The sequence below is a fragment of the Hemicordylus capensis genome, chromosome 5 (genome assembly GCF_027244095.1).
Source record: "Hemicordylus capensis ecotype Gifberg chromosome 5, rHemCap1.1.pri, whole genome shotgun sequence".
Lineage (NCBI taxonomy): Eukaryota > Metazoa > Chordata > Lepidosauria > Squamata > Cordylidae > Hemicordylus > Hemicordylus capensis.
Genome location: NC_069661.1, coordinates 65,017,512 through 65,041,053, shown reverse-complemented (window position 1 = coordinate 65,041,053; position 23,542 = coordinate 65,017,512). Strand labels below are relative to the sequence as shown.

The following is a 23,542-nucleotide window of genomic DNA, read 5'->3' as shown; positions in this document are numbered from 1 at the left end:
AACTGGATACTTTTACTATCCCTCATTCCCTTGACAAGAACAAAGGTTTCTTTAAAGATTCTTGCAGTTCAGAAAAGAAAATGTTGATTTGGATTTGTTCCGACAACAGCATCTCTCTGCACTGCAAATTAAAAAGTATCAAGTGGTGCATTATTGATGACTTCCTTAGCATGGATAGGACACCATTTCGGTATCTGCCCTAGCCTTTCTTATTTTGTAAAAGGTAAAGTGTGCCATCAAGTCGATTTTGACTCCTGGCACCCACAGAGCCCTGTGGTTTTCTTTGGTAGAATACAGGAGGGGTTTACCGTTGTCTCCTCCTGCACAGTATGAGATGATGTCTTTCAGCATCTTCCTATATCGCTGCTGCCTGATATGTGTGGGAAACATACCAGCAGGGATTTGAACCTGCAACATCTGACTTACTATTCAAGTCATTTCCCTGCTGGATCTTGCCTCATATAGGAAGGTGTGAGGATTTATTTATATTGGGGAAGGGAAGCAATTGTTCAAGTAAACTAGCATGTTTGGGTACCTCCCTAACAAAGCTAGCTTTGAATTTGTGAATGGGGCACCATTTACATATAGCTAATTCTTCTGCAATCTGAAATGGTGCATCCAAGCAAAAATGGTACCATCTCATTGTCCGAAGATAGGGAGGGGTTATCTGCTGCTTTCATTGCTTGGAAGGATCAGTGAGTCTAAGTAGGGGTGTGCACGGAACTGGTCCAGAGGCCCTTTATGGTTCTTCAGACTGGTTCGAAGAATCGGTGGTTCCGCTGGTTTGACGCTGGGTGGGGTGGCTCTTTAAGGGCAGGGGAGGGTGCACTTGTCCCTCGTCCTGCTTTTCCCCTGCCACTACTCCGTTTCTTTCCAAAATCCATGGGGTGGCAGCTGACAAAGTGGTTTTTGTAGGCAGTTGTTTCATCAGAAGTATTTCCAGTGATGCAGGCTTTATCATGATTAAGTGGCTATTGTATTTATGCTTTTCTGATTATTTTGCATAACTATATACATGTTGTCACCTTATCTTACAAGTCTTTTTATAAGCTAAAAAGCTTTCCCCTTCTTCCCAAGATTTGTCTGTATCACAGTTTCTCACACAATGTAGGAGGTCTTCATTAACAATAGGTTGCATCTCCAACTTGCTGCTTTCAGACAGGACTGTATTCCACATTTTTGAATGGCATTGTAATATATTTGTGTTGGTAGGTTTTGTAGATATAAGAGGAATGTCATTGTCTGCCTTATGTGTTAATGCATATAAGAATGAGTTAGTTAATTATCATTTAAGTTACTGTTCTTAAAGCAGAAGATGATGGAATTCTGAGACTGATTTTGTATAGGCCACTGCAGAATAATATACTTACCGTATTTTACGGACTATAAGACGCTACAGACTATAAGACGCACCTTAATTTTAATCCAGTTTTTCAGAGTTTTAACCTATTAAACTGTTAAAACATATAAGACGCTCCTGAATTTTGGCGGATATTTTTCGAGGAAAAAAGTGAGTCTTATAGTCCATAAAATACGGTACATCTTTAGTAAAGTGAGACAACTGATTTTGGGGTTTAATAAACATATCTTGAAAAAGTAAAATAACTATTTACATTGTAAATACTTAAGAGTAATGTACATATGCAATGGTGGCAGCAATTGTTCTGTTACTATACTGATGTGACTTATAACATTTTATTATCTCTAAATGGCAAAAGTATAGTCCATGGGGAGTACATGACTTTTTAGCATCACATTTGTATGTTGATAGCATTAGTGCATGAGCAGATGTTAAGATACATAAAAAAATTAGGTTGTTTTCTTGTTTAAAGCAGGACACACAATTGTAGTTTTATACAAAAATACAGTGTGTTGAATATGTACTTAATATGGTTAAATATATCTGATTTACTTGGGAGATTGTGGAGCATAAGAGGCTTCCTTAAAGTATTGTGCATATGTTATGGGATCAATCTGCATATGTCTCATTGCAGTCTTTCTGTATATGGAGCTTGTTCAGCGATGATACTTACCTGAACAATCACTTTGTTTTCTTTACTAGATGATTGCTCTGTGTGTGGTCTGTCATTGGCTCCATCTTTATGCATCCTGAGAATCAATAGTACATTAAGGAAACTGACATGAGGTGATGTGGGGAAAGCACATAAATAATGAATAACAACCTTTACTGCTAGTGTTTCATTTCTGTTAAGGGCAATACAAATTTCACTGAATTATCTATGAATTTCATATCAGATTTAACTCAGAATTATGACTTTACCTATATTCATTATAATCAGTATGCTTATTTGTTAGACCAAATAGTCAAATGGATAGAGTGAAAGAAAACCTAAAATTAGATTTATTGTTTTTCACTCCTCAGTTCCCTGAGTAGTGGAAAGTTATAGGCCAGGTTTTCCTGGACAGAGAGGGGCTAATGGACCCTAACAATGTTTCATGTACACATTGAGCAAGTAGGCAATGGTGATCTCAAATTGGCATCAATCCCCAAAGTTACAGCAGCGCTTCTGGGGCCTTGAGATCCAAAAGGTGTCATTTGACCTTCTCTGGTCAAATGCATACTGTTCCTTTTATCCTCCACCCTGCAGGTTGGCTTGACTTCCGATATCTTCCATGGCAGATTTTTAAAATAAACACTAGCCTCATAGTGCACTAGTGGTCATTAAGGGAGAATCTATTAGAACATAAGAAGAGCCCTGCTGGATCAGGCCCAAGGCCCATCTAGTCCAGCATCCTCTTTTGCACAGTGGCCCACCAGATGCCGCTGGAAGCCACAGGCAGGAGTTGAAGGCATGCCCTCTCTCCTGCTGTTACTCCCCTGCAACTGATTCTCAGAGGCATATCCTTCACCTAATGAACTATTCAAGAACCTAGAAGAAGAAGGCTATATATTCGCTTAGTACAATAGTATAAAATGGCTCTAATTGTATTTATTAAGACTCTGCATCTTTAGATGCACTGGAGGGGAAACAGTAGAGCAGGGAGAGACAACTCTCACTTGGTTCTGTGAGCTGCTTTAATCTTGAAATGCAATTTTATGCTAGGAAAGGCATTGGGAAGTTACAAGAGTAAGGATGGTGCGTGCACTTTAATTCTGTGTATTAATTTTTTCATTAGCTTCCTGTGATTTCCTATCCTGCATATTGGTGACAAACATATATCAGCAATGAGACTTCCTTAATGAGCTCAGAAATTTGACTAGGCAGGATGGCAGCTGATTTTTAGAAGTTGCCTCATTTCAGGCCATCTGAGTAATTTCACCTAATACTACTTTACATTTTCCCCATAATTTCCTCCCCCCTGATGAATAGCTTTGTAGAATCGGCACAGGAAGAGCAAAGTCCTTGGCAATACCAGCTCAATTGCATCTGCAGATGAGGATTTAAAATTCTATGCAGCAGACAGTACCTCCAGCAGGCGAGTAAAAGGTTACTGCATTATTTGCTTGTTTGCATGCAGAGTCTTTCTCTACAAAATGCTTTTTATTCAATTTGTATTGGTTGCTTGCATTTAAATATTACTGGAAAATGATTTAATAGAAATGTGAATATCGAAAGGGCAGAGCAAGGTTGAAGGAAGAGGCAGTGTTGGCTGATATAGCTATAAACCAGGGCTGGAGGAGAGGGGAGGAAACGGAGGAAATACAGCTTTTGATGCAGAGTGAAAACAAGAAGTTTTGCTTAAATACGTGTGCTTAAGCTGCTGTCATGCCACTTGCTTTTTCTTAACCATTTGATAAAAGGGATGCTGTAGACAACTACTGATAGCTCTGTCAATGTAAGTGACAATTATCTCACGGCAGATTATCCTGCAATCAGGTTGAGCATCTGTGTTAACGTGAGCACTCTCTGTCTCTTCAAATACTCTAGTGCATGCTGCAATAAGACAGATAAATGCACAGCTTTTAATAGCTGAAAGACCTGCATGTCATCTTCCAGCTCTTCCACTTAGTGCTGCTTTGGAAGCATCTGCAAGCTATTGCTGCTGCTTTTTTGATGTGCAGAATCAGTTATACAGGTGAAACTATAAAGATGATTATGTTTCTATGGAAAACTACTTTATTTTAATACTAGAATTAGTAGTTTTTATAGTACCTGAAAGAACAGGTAGATTAATTAAGATTAAGCTTACTGCCCCCGACTCTTCCTTACCCCCACCTGAATGAAAAGCATGTTGTAAACTTTTATTTCAAAATTAGCTTTCCTTTGGAGTTAATTTTATGTTTCCTTTACACAGCACTTGTGTGTCTTCCAGTTCTTTGGCTTCTTAGGTGGCATTTTGTTTCCCGTTGTTGTTGTTGTTGTAGATGTACTGGTGCACATATGTTATAGTGTTGCTCTTTTATCTTGAGTTGTTATATACATAAGACTGCTTCCCTCTGGGGGCGTATTCATAATACAGGCAAACTTGCTGCATTTAGTCATGAGAAAAATGCATCCACCTTAAGTGTAATTGGCAGGTTCCCCTGTACATTAGAGTCTTAAGGGTCAGCAGCTCTGGTTGGCAAGTCAGTTTCCAGCCAGCAGTCTGCTCCCTGTTGTTACACTCAGCAATGCAGCAACAATACTTTCCAGTTATTGAGTGGATCTTGAATAGTGTGTATGGGAACACAAAGGGGTGTGGTTCTTTTTTGTTGGCTGTTGGGAGACCATGTGTTCCAAGTGGGAACAGGTTGTATAGTTGATATCCTAGCAGACCTGAAGTGCTACAGAAGAGCAAATTGTAGTCGGTATGCAGTGTCTGTTACTTTAAGTTGATGTCGCTCTTACAAAACAGTGGAGAGCATCAAAACAGCTTGCCTTGTGAATGTGTAGCTGGAAAGAGGCACTTGAAATTTGCGAGCTTTGCTTGGCGAAAAAGACAGTGGCTAGCATCAGTTTTGGAGGAACACTATTTTATTTTTTAAAATCAGTCTTAATTTTTGCCAGGGAGCTGCAGAATGAGGCAGTCGGCCAGTTTTGATTGTGTGTGGGCAAATACCAATACTGATTTCTTAAGGAATAAACTCATCCGATGAGCAAGTCAATGTGTGGCTGTGGCTGCAGCGTTATTTCTTCTTTAATGAAGAGGCTGGGCCGTTCGACCTGCTGCTCCGATCTCCTATCTTGCAGCCATACATCAGACCAGTTGCAGAGACTATCCATCGAATGTCCCAGTCGGCCAAAGAAGGTAACTATACAGATTTATTTAAAATATTACTTTTAAAATGGGTACAATGTGGACCTAAAAATAAGACCTATTTTAAAGTGTTTTTAGGTTTCTTGACCTTGCAGCAGCTATCCAATATCATTTTGCCATCATCAGGTTATGTAGCAATAGAAATGTGCTGCAGTAATTGATTTTGTAATAGGATCAGATGATTTACTGGCTGCACTGACAACCACTTGCTTGCTCTGAATTGTGGAACACTCTAATGGATGTTTGTGACTGCAGCCTGGAGTTGCTCTGAAAGTCCTAGATGTTCAGAAAGAGAGTTTCTTGTTTAAATTAGAGCTGCTTAACTTCTACCCTCTCTAGCAGCCCTATTTTATAAAACATTCAGCTGGCATTTTCTTGTTTCAAAATATGGTGTTAAAATTCTACACTTAAAATCTGCTTGGGTTGAGCTTTGTGACTTGTGTTGCTATTTAGCATGCAGATGTCAGGTAAATTTAAAGGATGGTGTTGGTTAAAAAAAAAGAGAGAGATGCATAGCTGTTTTATCAGTAGAATTGGTTTCTTTTTCCATTCTGAAGTTGATAAAGAAGAATATAAACCCCTATACACATAGGTGTATCAAACTTGGAAGATCTGAAGACAATCAATCTCCTACAAAATGTTGCAGAAACAGCTGATGCCTTGGCTGTGAATTGTAGATAAAGGCTGGGTTTCAAAGAAACCAGTGGATAGGCCCAATAGAGTATTTAACTTCTTTCCCATGGCCAGTTCCATGCCATATCACAAACTGCTTTTGAAACTCCTTTTTCCCCCTGTAGTGGAGATCATCATTATGGGACCACGAACTGAGCATGCTCAAGACAGGCTGGAAATCAATGAAGCTAGGTCCTCCCACCAGGTGACACCATCCCCAGTTCCGGCTCTGTCTGCTCTTGACTCACACGCAGGATTTTTTGCTTTCTAAACTTGGCTATATTTTCTCTTTTTTTTTCTGCCTCCCCACCCCACCTTCTTAGAATTGTGCAAGAGTGGGATGGAGCTTGCCTATAGGCTTTTTTCCTTTTATTTTCTACAAATTGCCAAAGATGTTATTTATTTTTACTAATTTGACCATTGGCTCCACTTTTAATTTTGTGTTTGCCGTTTGTTTGGGTGTGTTTCTGGTGTTTAGCCTCCTAATGGAAGCAGCTCACGCTGGAGAGGTTCTAGAGGGCTCCCTCTCTGAGGGGTCTGTTGCCCTGGAGCAGCTGGTTTCATCTGGTCTGCCCCTGGCGTCAGCATCTTCGGAGGCTCAGTTTGTCGCTCTGCTTTCTGCTCCCTCTCAGCCCTCCACTTTGGACTATTCAGTCTCTCCACTAAAGGCTGCTAAACGGAGCAAGCACATTAAGGAGAACAATGGGGGAATGTCAAAAGAGCCTAAGAAGCTTGCTGCTTCAGTCCACCTTAGCAAGAGACTCCTTATTCAAGCAGTCTGCAGGCACACTCGTAAGGAGCACAAGGCTAAAAAGAGCAAGAGTGACGGTGAATAAGTGGTGTCATCTACTAGCTCCCCAGTAGTCATTGCTGACACAGACCGGGCTGGGAATTTATTCTCTGCAGCTCTGCCTACCCTGGCCTTAGAGGGCACCAATCTGGAGCGGCAGCATTTGGAGGAAGAGGGCGCGTTGTTGCCCAATGAAAGGCTTGAACCTGGGATACCTTCAGGTAATGTGGAACCTCTGCCTGTTTGCCCAGCCCCTGCTTTCCCTCCAGATGTGGCAGGTTGGCTTAAAGAATTTAACTAAAGAATGCATGCCTCTCATGGTGCCGCCTCTGCTGGACCTGCCTACGCTTCCTGCCCATCCACACAGGTGTTTTTCCCCCTTCTCCGCAGACTCCAGTCCTAGAAGGGATGCCATCCCTCCCAGTAAGTGGGGGCTTTTTGTACCTAGGCCACTTAAGCGGTGCCACAAACTCCATCATAGACATGTATCCTCCCACTCTGATTCAGGGAATAGGGCTCCTAAATGGCCCTGTGGAGGACCTTTACTGCCACCTATTCTAGCCACACAGACCATTCCTGGGGTTGCTCCTGCAAGGACTTTATTGATTCCACAGAGGAGGAGGGTGAGCTTTCTGATGAAACTGTCACTCCTGTGCCATCTATTTTTCCCCACCTGTTCTCCTTTGCTGAATTTGATCTACTTGTATCTAAAGCTAAGAGGGCCATAAATGATGATGTTCTTGCTGATGTGTCCTTACCTTCTGAGTTGGACCAAAATGTATTTCCCTCAGCTACTGCCCTGCTGTTGCTGTGCCTTTCCCCTCTCTCTTTAAGTTGTACTGGCAGAATGGCAGAACCCAGCATCCAGTAGGACCATTGGGATGTATCCCAAGAAGCCCTACTCTCTGGTACCCGAGGCCTCTTTGCTGCTGGCCATCCCTCCACTGGACCTGCCCGTGGTTCAAATGGTTTCTGGGACACTGCTCAACATTGAAAGTCAAGAACGGTTACGATCCTCTGAGGACAGGAAATGTGACCAGTGGCTTAAGACAGCCCATGAGGCGACTCCTACGGTAATCAGAGGAGCCACAGCTAATTCTAATTTTGCTCGGGCCTCTGTCCTATAGGCCAAACAGCTTGCCCTGCTGGTACCTCCGGGCAACTCTAAATTGAGGTAGGGAATCAATAAGATGGCCAGGCAGCGGTCTTTATGGCCAACTCTAGTCTAGATTGTGTACAGCAGGGAGCCCGCTCCTTGGCAGTGGGCGTGGCACTACGTAGGTCTCCTTGGCTTAAAGGGTGGCAGGTTGATACCAAGTCCAAGTCTTGATGGCTTCCCCTTATTCGGGATCTAACTTTTTCGGCCCGCCTCTGGACCTGGTTTTGGTAGAAACCTGGGGTAAAAAGAAGGCTATGCCTTCTAATTAAAAAGATTTTAGAAGGGTTTTTCGCCCCCCTGGCCAGCCCTTTTGTTCTCAGAGGCAATTTCCCCCCTCCTCATCTGTCCGTTCTACAGAATTTAGAAACTCATATTTCAGGGGCTCCAACAGGTTCCAAGCCAGACAATGCTTCAGATGCGTAGTGAGGGGTCAGAGTAACAGAACCTTTAACACCCCCGGTTCCTTCAATAAGTGACAATGACTCGTGGCCAATAAGGGGCAAACTCCAGCACTTTGCTCCCACTTGGTTCTCCACGGCCCAAGACCGCTGGGTGACCGACACAATTGTTCATGGCTATGCTCTGGATCTGTACTGCTCCCCACCAGATTTCTTTTTTGCAACCCCTCACTCATGGAAGAGGGAGAAACTTCTCCAGATGCAGGAGGCTATATATCGTCTTCTACAGATTCAAGCTATCGAACCAGTAGCGTCCACACAAAGATGTTCCGGCATTTACTCACTTCTCTTCCTGCTCCTCAATAAGGATGGTTCTTGGAGGGCAGTGCTCAATCTAAGGCACCTCAACAAGTTCATCTCCAAGCGGAAGTTCAGGATGGAATCTTTGCAGTCCATCAAGGTGGTGATTCTGTCCAATGATTTCCTAGCATCAGTGGACCTGTCCAAGCCTACATGCATGTCCCCATCCTTCCAGAACATAGGAGATTCCTCCGCTTTGCCTACTGCGACCACCATTATCAGTATCATGCGCTCCTGTTCGGCCTAGCTTCGGCCCCTCGGGTGTTCACAAAGATAATGGCGGCCCTCATGGCCCACCTGCACCTGCAGAGGCTCTGCATCTTCCTTTATTTAGATGATTTGCTTGTCCGAGCCTCCTCCCTTCCTGTAGCCAAGGCGCACATGCAGATCACCCTCACGTGTCTCAGAGACCACGGATTTGTGGTCAGCTTGGGAAAGAGTCACTTTCGGCTTGCCCAGTCCCTTCAGCATCTGGGTGTGGTTTTCCATACAGTCCTGGCCACAATGACCCTTCCCCCAGACAGGAGGAACAAGATTGTGCAAGCCATTACACCTCTGCTTCGGTCCACCTCGGTGGACCTTATGCTTATTGCTCACCTCTTGGGGATGATGACGGCTAAAGGGGTGCCATGAAATGCACCCCTTGGGCCAGTTGGCACTCCAGGCCACTCCAATGGTTTCTACTGCCATTCCAGGACTCCATCATGGCGATGGAGTATCTGCTCCTCCCTCTCTCGCATCCTTCCGATGGTGGCTTTCTCTGGCTCTGGAGAAAGGCCTTCTATTCACAGAGACTAAAAAGGTGATCGTGACGACTGGTGCCAGTCTCATGGCCTGGGGGGTGATCTGTGAAGGCCTTCCAGCCCAGGGAACCTGGTCGGGAGCAGAAGTGGAGCATAAATCAGTTAGAGCTATGGGCAGCTAGACTAGTGCTCATCCACCTGGAGGAGAAGCTGCGGGGCCGTCACGTTCTTATCTGAACCGACAATATGTCCGCCAAAGCCCACATAAATTGGCAGGGCGGCACCGATCCAGGGGTCTGATGTGGGAATCAGACCTTCTCTTCGGTTGGGCGGAGGAGCACCTACTATCGCTCTCAGCAGAACATCTCAGTGGCTTGGAGAATTTTCAAGTGGACTGGCTGAGTCGCCAGTCAGTGGATCCATTGGAATGGAGGCTTCCTCCTCAAGTTTTCAGTCAGATCACTGCCCAGCTGGGCCTTCCTCTGGTGGATCTGTTTGCATTCACGTCCAACCATCAGGTTCCTCGGTTCTTCAGCAGATTCCTAACCCAGCTGGCGGAGACCATGGATGCCCTTTCGTCTCCCTGGCTGCCTGGTTTTCTCTATGCTTTCACTCCAATTCAGATTCTTCCACAGGTCATCAGAAAAGTGCGCTCGGAGGCGGCGAAGATCATCCTGATTGCGCCCCACTGGCCCAGGCGCGCCTGGTTCAGTGACCTCATAAACCTCTTGGTGCAACCTCCGTGGCGCCTCCCTCTTTGTCTAGATCAGGGATTCTCAAACTTGGGTCCTCAGGTGTTACTGGACTTCAACTCCCATAATCCCCAGCCTCAGTGGCCTTTGGTTGGGGATTATGGGAGTTGAAGTCCAATAACACCTGAGGACCCAAGTTTGAGAATCACTGGTCTAGATCTTCTGTCGCAGGGACTGATCTGGCACCCGGACGCGGAATGGCTTCATCTGTGTGCATGGAGGTTGAGCGCTAAGTTCTAGTGGACTGTGGATACTCCAAGCCAGTGATGGACATGATGCTGGCCTCAGGCCGTCTGGCAACTCAACGCATTTACCAGACTACCTGGCCAGCCTTCTGTAGTTGGGCCCACAGGAAACACTTTGAACCCACCTCAGTGGGAGTTTCGGAGGTTCTCTCTTTTCTTCAGTTGGGCCTGGTCCTTAAGTTAACTTAAAACCTTCCACTCTAAAGAGGCAGGTGTATGCCCTCATGTCAGTCTTAGACCTCTTGGATCCGGGCACCCAATCTCTGCACCCCTACATATCTAGATTCCTTAAGGGGGCGGCTAATCTTGCTGCTCCTCTTGTTCCCCGTTTTCCTTCTTGGAACTTAAATAAAGTGCTGTATGCCCTCACCTCATCTCCTTTTGAACCTCTGGGCTTCATTCCTCTTAGATTGCTTTCTTATAAGACACTGTTTTTAGTTGCCATTTCCTCAGCGCGCAGAGTATCAGAGTTGGGTGCGCTGTCAGTTCGCAAGGAGCTCTCTGTTTTTCAGCTGGAGGCTGCTGTATTAAAAGTTGGACCCTTTGTTCCCCCTTGGGGCATCACAGCTCATTTGACGTGCAGTGCTGCTGTCTCCGTGGCTTTCTCCACTCAGGCACCAATGGACGGCATTTGTAGAGCGGCTACCTGGAGTTTGGTCACTCCCATCATTCGGCATTATAAGATTCCGTCCTTTTTGGACACCTGGTCCTCCTTTGACCGCAGGTTGCTGCAGCAAGTGGTTTAGAACAACCTTCCCTCCCTCTTCTGTTGCGATGCTTGGGCATGTCTCATAATGATGATTTCCACTACAGGGGAAAAAGGAACATTGGGCTTACCCATGAAGGGTTCTTTCCCCCTGTAGCTGGAGATCATCAGGCCCACACTGATGTTGCTCTGGGAGTTGGTCTGTAGTTCTGGTTCTTTGGGTTACAGCGCTTTTGGGTGGAGACAGCTCCAGGGTTTAGAGTTAGCCTGCCTCCATCTTTATTGCTTGTTGTTCCTTTTCTTCTCTCTCAGCTACTTGAGCTATATATGTCAGCTTGGTGTGCTTATCTTCCTTGTTTCTGTTTTTTCTGGCTTTGTTCGCAAATTATCTGCACTTGGACTTGCAGAAGTCCAACTGGGGATGGCGCCACTTGGTGGGAGGACCTAGCTTTGTTTATTTCCGGCCTGTCTTGAGCATGCTCAGTTCATGATCCCATAATGATGATCTCCAGCTACAGGGAAAAGGAGCCCTTCACGGGTAAGTCCAATGTTCCTTTCTGTGTCGAGGCTTGCCATGTGGCATGGTGACCTGCTGTTCCAAAGTCATTTGGTGTGTAGAACTAGCTGAATAGTAGTTAGGCTCCAGTCTGCACAGTGCCCTGTGTACAATTCATTCAGCAGGTTCATTCATTCAGCAGGTTCATTCACCAATTCATTACTTCAAGAGTAATGAATTGGTGGATGTTGTGTGTAGTTCCCCTAGTGCAGTAGAACTCTAACTTGTCTTGCATAGATGATTGACATGCAGTGGCCTTTTTCTTCACATAGATTGCACTTGTCACTCTGTGGCATACAAATGGGAAACTGACAAGTTTCTGAGTTTTCATGATCTTATAGTAGCTACCCAATTTTTCTTAAAACTTTTGTTGAAAATTTCACTTATGCACCTAGGCAACAGTGACAAATATTCTTTCTTGTGCTTTTTGTGGAAATTGACTTCAAAGCTGCACTGCAAAAGTTGGTTTAGACATGTAAGGACATATGGAGTTTAAGCTGCTTTATAACATTGTTCCATCAAGGTCAGTATTGTCTGCAGTTTCTGGTAGTGGCTGTCCAGATCTCAGTTGGGGATCTTTCCCAGACCTCTTTGGAGATGTCACGGATTGAACCTGGGGCCTTCTGCATGGAAAACATGTGCTCTTACATTGAACTAAAGCCTATATGCACACATTCAGGTTTCTCTTTTTGTATGTGCACATCCCTACAGCTAATAGCATGAGAGTATATAGTATGTAGGAAAGTTGTGACTATATTTTTTGAAAGTAACAGATTTTTGAAATGTAGGCCTATGTCCTGATTAGTGTTGGCAATGTAAAGAAATATCAAAATGAAATTGTACAAAGAAAGAAACTTGTTTCAGACTAGTGGTGCACTAGTAGAAGATGTTGCGTTATTGCACCATGGAGTTTTAACTTGATGATGATGATGATGATGCAGCAAAGCAGTGTTTCCATGTTTAATTGGAAACTGAGAGTGTAACTGGAACAGTTTTTGCAAACATCTGCTGTTACAGAGTTCTCATTTGGTTTGTGACTTCTCAGTTACATGAGTGGATCTGCTTCTTCTAGAAGTTGCTCAATATTGCTTAGAGGATCAATGGACTTCCTTAGATCATATTTTCTCTTGTTACACTAGGCTGGATCTAGGCCACAGATAGTTTTTCAAGTACAAGTTTTGTATATTAACTTATTGAGATGAATGAGTTGAGATAAGTGTTTCAGATAAGTGAGTTTAGTGTGAAGAAAAGATTCCAAGATCAGCTGTAAAACAGTAACGATACCTTGGGGTAACCTAGTCTGAATAAACAATACTGTGATCTGGAAAGCAGATTGTTTGGCATTTACAGTTCAAACACAGTAACCTAGCTAATGTTCAAGGATGTACATCTAAAATGAGCCTTATTGTTCCCAGATCTGAGTTGCTAGTTATTCACACATTTATCTTTCCTGTACCATGTGGTAGGTTAGGCGGGTGATGGTGACTTGCTCTTTGCTTCCCTGAACTTCATATGTGGAGAAGAACATGAACTGAATAATTTCTAACTATTGCATTACACCTGTTGACCAAGTAAATCATTGCTTTTGCCACATTTGAAATGAGCTACGTTTCTCAAGGCAATTTTATGCAGATGATAGACATTTCTCATGTTAAGACATGTCCCTCCCCTCATGTTTGTAGAAAAGGGACAGCTACTAATAATTCCTTAAGCGCACATAGTCTAAGCCTGTGAAGTTTTCATAAGCATTGTTAGGACTTTCTGGTTAGGCTGGCTTAGGGCATTTTTGCTTTTGTTAATGAGCCTTTGTTATGGGTTTGGCTATCAATACATTTTAGGAAATTTTATCGTTTTTACTGAATCCTTTTGAATCTGTTGAGCAGAAAGCTTATCATTTTGAAAGTGTATCTTGAAAATGGAAAACCCCAAAGTTGAACGATGATAAACTAATCCAGTTATGACTAATGCACCAAACTCCATGTGGCAAGAGAACTCTTAGTGTGCCATAAGTCTCAATTGTCCACCCACCTAGGGCAGTGTTCTTCATGGGAAGACTTGGGAGCCAGTGGTGACTCTCATCAACCTGATGTGTGGTTCACTGGTAATTGTTTGGGCCTGTGCAAAAATTCGACTGAAGTGGAATACTCCACCCAGTCCCCCTGGCACCATTCAGAGGTGACTCTTTTTCCTGTGCAGTCCTGCACTTGCCCAGATTCTATGGAGCTCCTTTAAGTAGCCCTCTTGAGCCCCTCCACTGTCTTGGAAGGCATGCACGGAGTGCTGGGAAGGGTAGCCATTGATCTCCCTCTGCCCATCATGCCAAAAAATAAACATAAATATATGTCTGTCTGTCTATCTCAATGTAGGACACGAGGAAAATTTATATAGTAAAATTTATGCAGATTTTATGCAGAGGAGGCACAGCAAGAATGGTGACTCATGTGGGAAGGACTCCTGTGAGGTTATTTACTAGGGATGTGCATGAATAACTTTGGTGCCGGCGGGGGTAGTACTTTAAGGGTGTGGGGGGTGTACACACCGCTCCCGCCGGCGCTCAGTTATCTCTAAGCTGCTTGGGGCAGCAGCATTTCCCCCATCGGCCGGAAGTGGCTGGAAGTAGCGAGCACGCGTGCTCCCATCTGCCATGCATGTGCACGACGGGTGGACGCACGCTCGCTACTTCCGGTCACTTCCGGCTGATGGGGGAAATGGGTTGGCAGGGAGGAACGCTGCTGCCCCAAGGGGCTTAAAGATAACAGAGCGCTGGCATGGGAAATGCGGCTGGAGGGGTGAGTACACCCTCCCCCGCCCTTAAAGTACTACCCCTGCCGTGCCAAAATGACGACCCCGCCCCCGTGCCGAAACATTTCGGAGGCCTTTATAATGGGCTCTGAAACATTTCAGGCACATGTCTATTATTTACACTGAGAGGGAAGGAAAGGAAGCTTTTTTAGGTCTAAGTGAACTGTGTCTCTGCCACCAGAAATTTTGTGGTTTGATACCCTACTGCTTTTTGGGGAGTTAACAGTACTGTTCACCTCATCTAACTGAAGAGCATTACTGCTGAAAAGGAATTTGTCACACTTTTCAGTATGTGATAAACTGTTTACTGAAAACAAAAGCTGAAAGCCAAGAATATGAAAAGCTGTAGTGCAGTAAGAAAAGGAACTTCTTTTTAATTTAAAGACTGATTGCTGTGAATAGCCATTTACAGATCTTTCAGATTTGAATTAATTATAATGTCCAAAACATACTAAGAACCTTTCTACTCGCATACTTAATTCTGTGTTAATAGTATCATCCTAGTGGTGCCACTAGCTATGTCCTGACATCCATAATCACAGTGCTAATTTCACACAAATTGTACTAAACACTTATTGCAGAAGCTACATAAAATATGTACGCATTAGCCACAGTTCTCCAGTTTGTGTTCACAGGATTGCCCTCTGACGTGCTGGTTTTTCATTCTTCCTAAAATATATTGTCCTTCTCTGCCTGTATTTTTTGTCTCATTTATGTGTTCAAGTTAAATCAATTTGGATATCCTTGACTGCCATGTAATTGTATAACGCTCTTTGGGTCCTGAATTAAGGACTATCAGGCTTCATGCCCTCTCTCTTGCTGTTACTCCCTGCAACTAGTACTCAGAGGCATTCTGCCTTTGAGGCTGGAGATGGCCTATAGTCCTCCCACTAGTAGCCGTTGATAGACCTCTCCTCCTTGAAGTTATCCAAACCCCTAGGGATAGCTCAACTGTGTAGTTTGAAATGATGCCATCTACCCTGATTCAAGATGGTAGACACATGAATGTTTGAGTTTCAAGTTGGAACCGATTTGGACCAAATTTGGTACAGTTGTAGGGAGAGTGAAAGGAAAATAGGTACAATAGTTCTTACTAGAACAATTTGTTCTAAACTAAAAAGCTCTAGGTATTGTAGCCTTGCCTCATAACGAAGGTGCTCTAGGCCCCTGATAATCTTGGTTGCCCTTTTCTGCACCTTCTCCAGTTCTATAATGTCCTTTTTAAAGGTATGGTGACCAGAACGGTACACGGTACTCCAAATATGGCCCCACCATAGATTTGAATAAGGCATTATGATATTGGCAGTTTTATTTTCAACTCCCTAATGATTCTAAGCACGGAAAAGGCCTTTTTCACAGCTGCCTCACACTTGCTGGGCACTTCAAATGTGCTGTCCACTACAACCCCATGTCTCTTTCCTGGTCAGTCACTGACCCTCAGTGCATATGTGAAGTTGAGGGTTTTTTTGCCTCAATATGCATCACTTCTTACATTGACCTGCATCTGCCATTTTGTTGCCCATTTCCCCAGTTTGGAGAGATCCTTTTGGAGCTCCTCGCTATCTGTTTTGGATTTTATTACCCTAATAGTTTAGTGTCATTCACAAATGTGGCCATTTCTCTGCTTACCCCAACTTTTAGATCATTTATGAATAAATTAAAAAGCACTGGTCCCAGCATAGTTCCCTGGGGGACCCTACTTCTTACTTCCCTCCATTTAGATAACTGTCCATTTATTCCTACCCTCTGTTTCCTGTGCTTCAGCCAGTTACTGATCCACATATGAACATGTCCCCTTATCTCATGACTGCTAGTTTTTCTCAAATGTCTTTGATGAGGAACTTTGTTGAAAGCTTTTTGAATGTCAAAAGTATTCTTTGTCAACTGGATCACCTTTATCTACATGCCTGTTGACACTCTTAAAGAATTCCAAAAGTTTGATGGGGCAAGATTTACCTTTGCAGAAGCCATGCTGGTTCTCCCTAAGCAGGGCCTGTTCTTCTATATGCTTAACAATTTTATCTTTGAGAATGCTTTTCATCAATTTACCTGACACAGACGTTAAGCTAACCAGCCTGGAATTTCCCGGATCCCGTTCTGAAAATCAGTGTTTCATTGGCAACTTTCCAGTCTTCTGGTTCAGAGCCTGGTTGTAGGGATGTTACATATTTTTGTAAGGTCAGAAATTTCACATTTGAGTTCATTTTAAGGACTCTTGGGTGGATGCCATCTGACTCTACCATTGTTTAATTTTTAATTTTTCCAGACATTTTGGAACGTTCTCTCTTGTGACCTCTGTCTGACTCAATTCTTTAGCCTTTGTCCCTGAGAAGCTCGGTTCTGGCACAGATATACTCTCAGTATTCTCTGCTGTGAGGACAGACGCAAATAACTCATTTAGCTTCTCTGCAACCTTCCTATCCTCCTTAATAATTCCTTTCACTCCTTATCTAATGGATCGACCACCTCCCTGGCAGGTTTCCTGTTTCTGGGCATTATCCAGATTACATGTTGCCACATGTCCCATAAGTGCCCCTCCATATTGCCAGTGTTTTGACATAGCACTTGTTGCACTGTTAGCAGGGTGCTTTCCATATTTCTGATGCCTTGTTTTGAATTTTAGTGATATGTTATAGCCCTATAACATGGTAGTAACATGGTAATAATGTTGCAGGAAAGTAGTTGTATTTTTCTGTGGTAGGGAGGCTTGCAACGTAGTTTATGCATTGCAGAGTATTGCAGTAGGGATAGTTCTTCCCCACCCCCCTGCCTGTGCTTGCTTCCTCTGTCCCCTCACTGTGGGGAGAGAAACAGGCAGGGAGAAATCTTGGCTTTCCCCTCCTTTCTTCTCCACAGATGCCAAACCCCACATCTCCCTCCCAGTGTTCTCTCTAATTTTTTCATCTGTGTGCAGAATGAATTTTCTTCTGGGTGGCAGTATCAAGACAGTGTGTGTGCATGTGCATTCAGAGTGGAACCTTCTTGATTCAACCTGAGTGGGATCTAAAATTAACTGAGCTGACATCAAAAACATGCGAGTGTGCGCACACCTTAGAGGGAACACTGCTCCCTCGTCCTCTTCCGCTTGCTTCCAATATAACTTGAGTTTGACATCACAGAAGGGGAGGGGGAGGGAGGAGATCGAAGGGATTTTATTATTATTATTTTCCCACCAGGGTTCTTTTGTGCGTTTCCCTTGCTACTTTGGCCAGAGACTCCTACTAGTGCAGCTGAGCAGATTTCTGAATCTAAACCTTTCTCGTGCACTTTTTACTGAAGAGGAAGCCCATTGAACTAAATCATGATTCATTTACTAATGTGCAATCCCACAGCCCTTGCTGGGGGAGCATTCCCCTCCCCTCCTCCTCCTCCTTCCTATTTCTTTCTTTCTATGGAAGCGCGCTAGTTATTGTCTCCCCCTTCCTGGCTGACCACAGGATTCCCTTTCACCCCCCTATAAGCAGTTCCCTTGTTTTGTCACTTGAAAGGATTTCCTTACGCACCCCACTCCCACTTCCATCTTTTTTAACACCCCCCCCCCCGGTTACTTCTTGTGCAAAACTGGAATGATGCAAGACAAAGTTAGTTCTTCGACGTGGTCTCTGTGCTTTACACGTATGGGTTTTGTGCCTGCGCAGAGACCACATCGGAGCTTCCAAACTAGAGTTCTAACTTTTTGGTGGTAACCCCGCCCCCAAGGTATTTAGGTGGCTGCACGGGCTTCCCTCTTCAGTCTTTCTTCGTCCACGATAGACACATCGTTGAGCACTCCTTGCTAGATCATGCTGTTGAGTATCTACCCTTGCCGGTTTTTACCCTATATTTTGTTTAGTATTCACCTTCATTAGCGTTTTTATTTTGTCCCCGGTACCCCCCCCCCACCCTCAACGTTGCCTTGGATTTTCACCGTTCCGTCCCAGCGTGTTACAGTTTCCTTGGTCCTTCACTGGCCTATGGCCAAGACTACAAACGTTAAGCAGTATGGTCACTGCAGATCTAAGATCCCCTTGACTGACGGCCACAAACTTTGCCTTTTTTGTTTGGGCGAGGCCCATAAGCTTGGTTCTTGCCCTCATTGTGTGACCTTTACCAAACAGGCACGCAAGAATCAAGTATCACATCTTCGTTCTTGGCTTTGGGAACAAGCCTTCAAGTGTTCGGGCTCGGACAAACCACCTACTATAGAGTCCTCTTCGAGCGCTTCTCCTTTGCCCCGGGGCTTACAGCCTGTTTCCTCCCCACTGGGAATCTTGGTGAACACACCAGAGGCCAATGTACCGGTCGGTCCTGTGGCTCGGGCTTCGACCTCGGTACCGAAGAATTCTGTGGCAGTGTCGATCTCGACAGCGTCACTCACTGAACTGTGTTCCCTCCAACTGGCCAAGAAGAGAAAGAAGGCCCGTCATGCTCCGGTGGAGCCCCCTAAGAAAAAGTATAGATTGACGTATGATACCGATCACCGGTCCTGTACACTCCAGATGAAGACTATTCTAGATGCTGAGGTGGCTTATGCATCTAGTCCCCACAATCCCGTTTACGAATCTGAGTGGGATTCTGAACCCGAGGCTCTTCCACCGAAACAGCCCTGTCGATGGTCTAATCGAGAACTCGAGGCAGCCCTCGATGAGCGCTACGCCCGTCAGGTTTAGGATGAGCTGGACTATTTTTATGCCCACCAGGAGCTTCACCAACACCGCCGAACCCAGGCAGCTACTGAACCGCCCCATTGGCATTCTACCTCACCCTGGCTGATTATCTTGGTACTGGCATCAGTACCGAACCCTCGCTCGGAGGCTACACCTCTTCTCCCTCTGCCTCCACCCCGAACCACGTCTCTGCTACCGCCGCGGGTTCCACCGAGGAGTTCTCCCTTGCAGGCAGCCACGGCTATGATCACTCCAGATTCTAGACCACCTCCTACTCGGCTTTGAATCTGACCCCTCCTTCCTCTGATTTCAAGTGACTCGTTTTCAGATGAAGAGGGACCAGAGTCCTCGATTTCAGACAAGATATCATTGGGCTCTTCGCCCCCTACACTCATTATGGAACTAAGGCCTAGCTCTCCTTTGGAGGACTTCCAAATATACACTGACTTTGTCTCCCGTATGGCTACCTCCCTGGGAGTTCAGCTTTCCCAAGGGGATAAGTCAGAGCCAGATCCTCTCTTCCAATTGATTGAAGATGATACTCATCCTTCAGTCTCGCTTCCTTTGAATCCCTCCATCCTCAAGGTCACCAAGGCCTCTTGGTCAAAACCCTCCTCCCTTCCCCAGACATCAAAGAAACTTGATTCCTTCTATAGGGTGCACGCTTCCCCTGACCAGGATGACTTCTTTCTAAAACAGCACCCTTCTACTGACTCCATTGTAGCAGAGTCCTCACTCTCTAAGTTCCTTGGATATACCTCTTCCACACCACCTGACAAAGAGGGGAAGAAACTGGACACATTTGGGAGGCGTTTGTATTCAATTTTGTCTTTATTGACCAGAATTGCAAACTATCAGGCTTACTACGCCAGATACCAGTCCTTTTTGTGGGACCATGTTGCCCCCTTCCTGGACCATTTGCCTGAGGAACAACAAGGTCCAGCTAAAGTTTTCCTGCGTGAAGCCACGCAGGTCTCAAAACAGGAACTTCACGCAATTTGTCACTTAACGGAAGGCGCCTCTAAGGTGATGGCATCCTCAGTCGCTCTTCGCCACCACGCTTGGCTCAGATCTTCCAGACTGACACCCAACGCTAGATCCAGAGTGGAAGATCTTCCCTTTGATGGCTCATCCCTATTTGGAGAAAAAATGGATGTTACCCTTCAGAAAGTGCAGAAACATTGTAACACGGCCCGCTCTATGGGGCTCCAACAGTCCTCATCCCGGCCTTATAGGCCCCAGAAATGGCAACAACAGCCATACTCCTCTAAACACCAGTACTACTGACCACAAGACTGGTCCTTTTAGTTCTACCAGGTATCAACCTTACAGAAAGCACTCCAACTTCACCGGCTCCAATCAGCAGCAGCGCTCTAAGGGGTCCCAGCCCCATACTAAGAGACAATGACTTGAAAACCCCTCCCAGATGGGGCACCAGGCTCTCCCATTTCACCTCCACCTGGGAAAATCACCACTGACTCCTGGGCTCTTACCATTGTGAGAGTTGGCTATGCTATAGAGTTTGCATCCACTCCACCATACGATCCTCCACTCGCCACACCAGCCACCTCGGCTCTTCTCTCAGAAGTCTACTTGCAAAATCTGCAATAGAACTGGTTCACAACCCACAATCCCCGGGTTTCCATTCCCGATACTTCACGGTACCCAAGCTGGACGGCTCCCTCCGTCCCATCCTGGATCTCCGGAAGCTGAACTCCTATGTCACATACCGGAGGTTTTGTATGGTCACCATTCCCACCATCATCTCCCTCCTGTGCAGGGACCAATGGTTTGTCTCAGTAGACCTCAGGGATGCCTACTATCATATCACCATCAGACCTCAGCACTGTTGTTTCCTCCGCTTTCAGATAGCAGACACCACTTACCAGTTCCGCACCCTCCCCTTTGGGCTGGCATCCGCTCCGCGGGTGTTCATCAAATGCATGGCTGCAGTGGTGGGGGCCCTGCAGCAACAAGACATTCAAATTTGTCCATGCCTTGACGACTGGCTCGTGGTAGCCGACAACCCACAGTCCCTACTGAGGGATCTCCACACGGTCATCGACCTCCTTTCCAACCTGCAGCTCCAGGTGAATTACGAGAAGTCGAAACTCAGCCCTTCTAGAACCATATAATTTTTGGGGATCATCTTTGACTCGATTCAGTCAAAGATTTTCCTGCTTCAGTGCAGGATCCAGGCTATCCTGGACCTGTCATCCCATCTCCTCTACCACCTGTGTCAGTCTGCACATACAATCCAGCGCCTGCTGGGCCACATGGCCTCCACCACCTACGTCCTCCCTCACGCTCATCTGCATGCCAGGACTCTTCAACACTGGTTCCTCTCCGTATTCTCCCCACACAAAGATTCCCTCTCCCGCACCCATCCGATCCCTCCTCAAGTCCTACGTTCCCTCCTGTGGTGCACAGACCTTGCCAACCTCAGGGTCTGCTCCCACTTCCAGCCTCCGTGTCATACCCTTCTACTCACTACGGACACATCCATGGAAGGCTGGGGTGCCCACGCCAACAACCACAACATCCACGACAGCTGGTCCCCAGCCGAAGCTGCTCATCATATCAACTACCTCAAACTGCTGGCCATCTTCAAGGCTCTAAGAACCTTTCTCCCTCTGATACGAGACTCTCACGTTCTGGTCCAAACAGACAGTACTACTGCCAAGGCCTACTTGAACAGGCAAGGCGGCACCTCCTCCAGCTTCCTCCTATTCCTAGCCGTGGAAATGTGGTTCTGGTGCATTTGCCATGGCGGCACCCCCCTGGCGGTCCATATTCAGGGCAAGGAAAACGTCACGGCGGACAGGTTGAGCAGGACTCACTCAACGTCCCACGAATGGCCGCTACATCCCCCCACACTCCACTCCCTCTTCTGCTGTTGGTTCTTCTCAGAATTAGACCTCTTCGCATCAGAAACGAATGCGCAATGTCACCTGTATTACTCCAGGTCCAGGATTGGCCCAACTCCCTCGGGGACGCGTTTGTTATGAACTGGGCGGGACTTCTGGTCTACGCCTTCCCCCAATTCCTCTACTCCCTCGAGTTCTTCAGAAAATCTCCCAGGACTGACTGCACTGCATGCTCATTGCCCCGTGGTGGCCCAGGAGGCCCTGGTTTCCCCGCCTCCTCCGCCTCTCCAATCATCAATACCTCCGCCTGCCACACAACCCTTGCCTCCTCTCCCTTCAGAATGGTCGCCTCCTGCATCCAGACCTACAACTTCTCCATCTCACGGCTTGGCACATAGTCCCAACCTGCCTGTAGACCTACAGAGAATAGTTAATGCTTTATGTAAACCTAGTACCCTCACCTCCTATTCCCATAAATGGACACATTTTTGAAATTTCTAGAAAACAGGAATGTTCTCTTACACTCTGTCTCTGTAGAACATGTTTGTTCATACTTAACTGTCCCTCGAGGCTGGGCTGAAGATGTCTTCCTTGCGAGTTCATCTCGCAGCCATAGTGGCTAACTCTCCACCGTCTACGCCATCGTGGTTCCAACACTCCATGGTCAAGCGTTTTCTGAAAGGACCCACCCACCTTTACCTGGACCCCGCTGGTCATGGCACCTGCATGGGACCTGACCCTGGTGCTCTCCTCTCTCATGCACCCTCCCTTCGAACCCATGGCCATGATTTCTCTGGATCTCCTTTCCTGTAAGGTAGCCTTTCTTACAGCTATCACTTCTGCCAGGCGGGTCAGTGAACTCAGAGCACTGAGAGTTGACCCTCCTTGCCTGGTTTTCCATTGAGAGAAGGTCGTCCAGACATTGCCTTCCTCCTGAAGGTAGTTACTTCCTTTCATCGCTCTCAACCAATCTCCTTACCTGCGTTCTTCTCTGAACCATTGTCTGAGGCCGAATTTGTCTCATTGTCTCCACACCTTGATGTACTTAGAGCGCTCACCTTCTACGTAGACCGAACCTCTGCTCTCCGCACCTCTACTTCTCTCTTTGTGATTCACTCTGGACCCAACAGAGCCAAGCAGGCCTCTGCACAGACTATATCCAGATGGGTGCTTTGTTCCATCACTTTAGCGTACCAGCTCTCCAAGAAGCCTCTCCCATCCTCCATCAAAGCACACTCAACAAGGGCGGTCACGGCTTCCGCTGGCTTTGACAGATCCATTCCTTTGGACGTCATCTGCCAGGCAGCTATGTGGGCATCAAAACACTCATTTGTGCAGCACTACACCCTGGATGTCCAAGCCAGAAAAGACACGGTGTTTGGCAGGGCGGTGTTGCAGTCCATCTTCGCCTGATCCCTTCTCCAGGTGAGCATGGCACGGGTGCAGCTTCGTGTAAAGCACAGAAACCATGTCGAAGCATGACAGGTTGCTTACCTTTAACTTGGGTTCTTCTAGTGGTCATCTGTGCTCTTACACGCCCTCCCATCCTCCCCTCTTTTAATGTCTTTTCTTCAAGTCTTTCAGATTGGCAGACACAGAAGACTGAAGAGGGACGCCCGCACAGCCGCCTATATACCGTGGGAGCGG

The 23,542-nt window shown here is 45.8% G+C and overlaps 1 protein-coding gene across 6 annotated transcripts in view; it reads left to right on the top strand.

Moving 5' to 3' along the window:
* The window catches only part of FBXW7 (F-box and WD repeat domain containing 7), a 223,751-nt gene that overhangs the window by 37,530 nt on the left and 162,679 nt on the right, over positions 1-23,542 (top strand). For 2 of the 6 annotated variants that reach the window (XM_053253812.1, XM_053253811.1), the window contains exon 1: positions 5,171-5,190. The exons of 2 other annotated variants lie outside the window; for them this stretch is intronic. The gene's annotated coding sequence lies outside the window, so the exon portion shown is untranslated. Of the gene's footprint in view, positions 1-5,099; positions 5,191-23,542 lie in introns of those variants that run through there. 2 more of the 6 variants (XM_053253810.1, XM_053253813.1) reach the window with 2 other exon arrangements.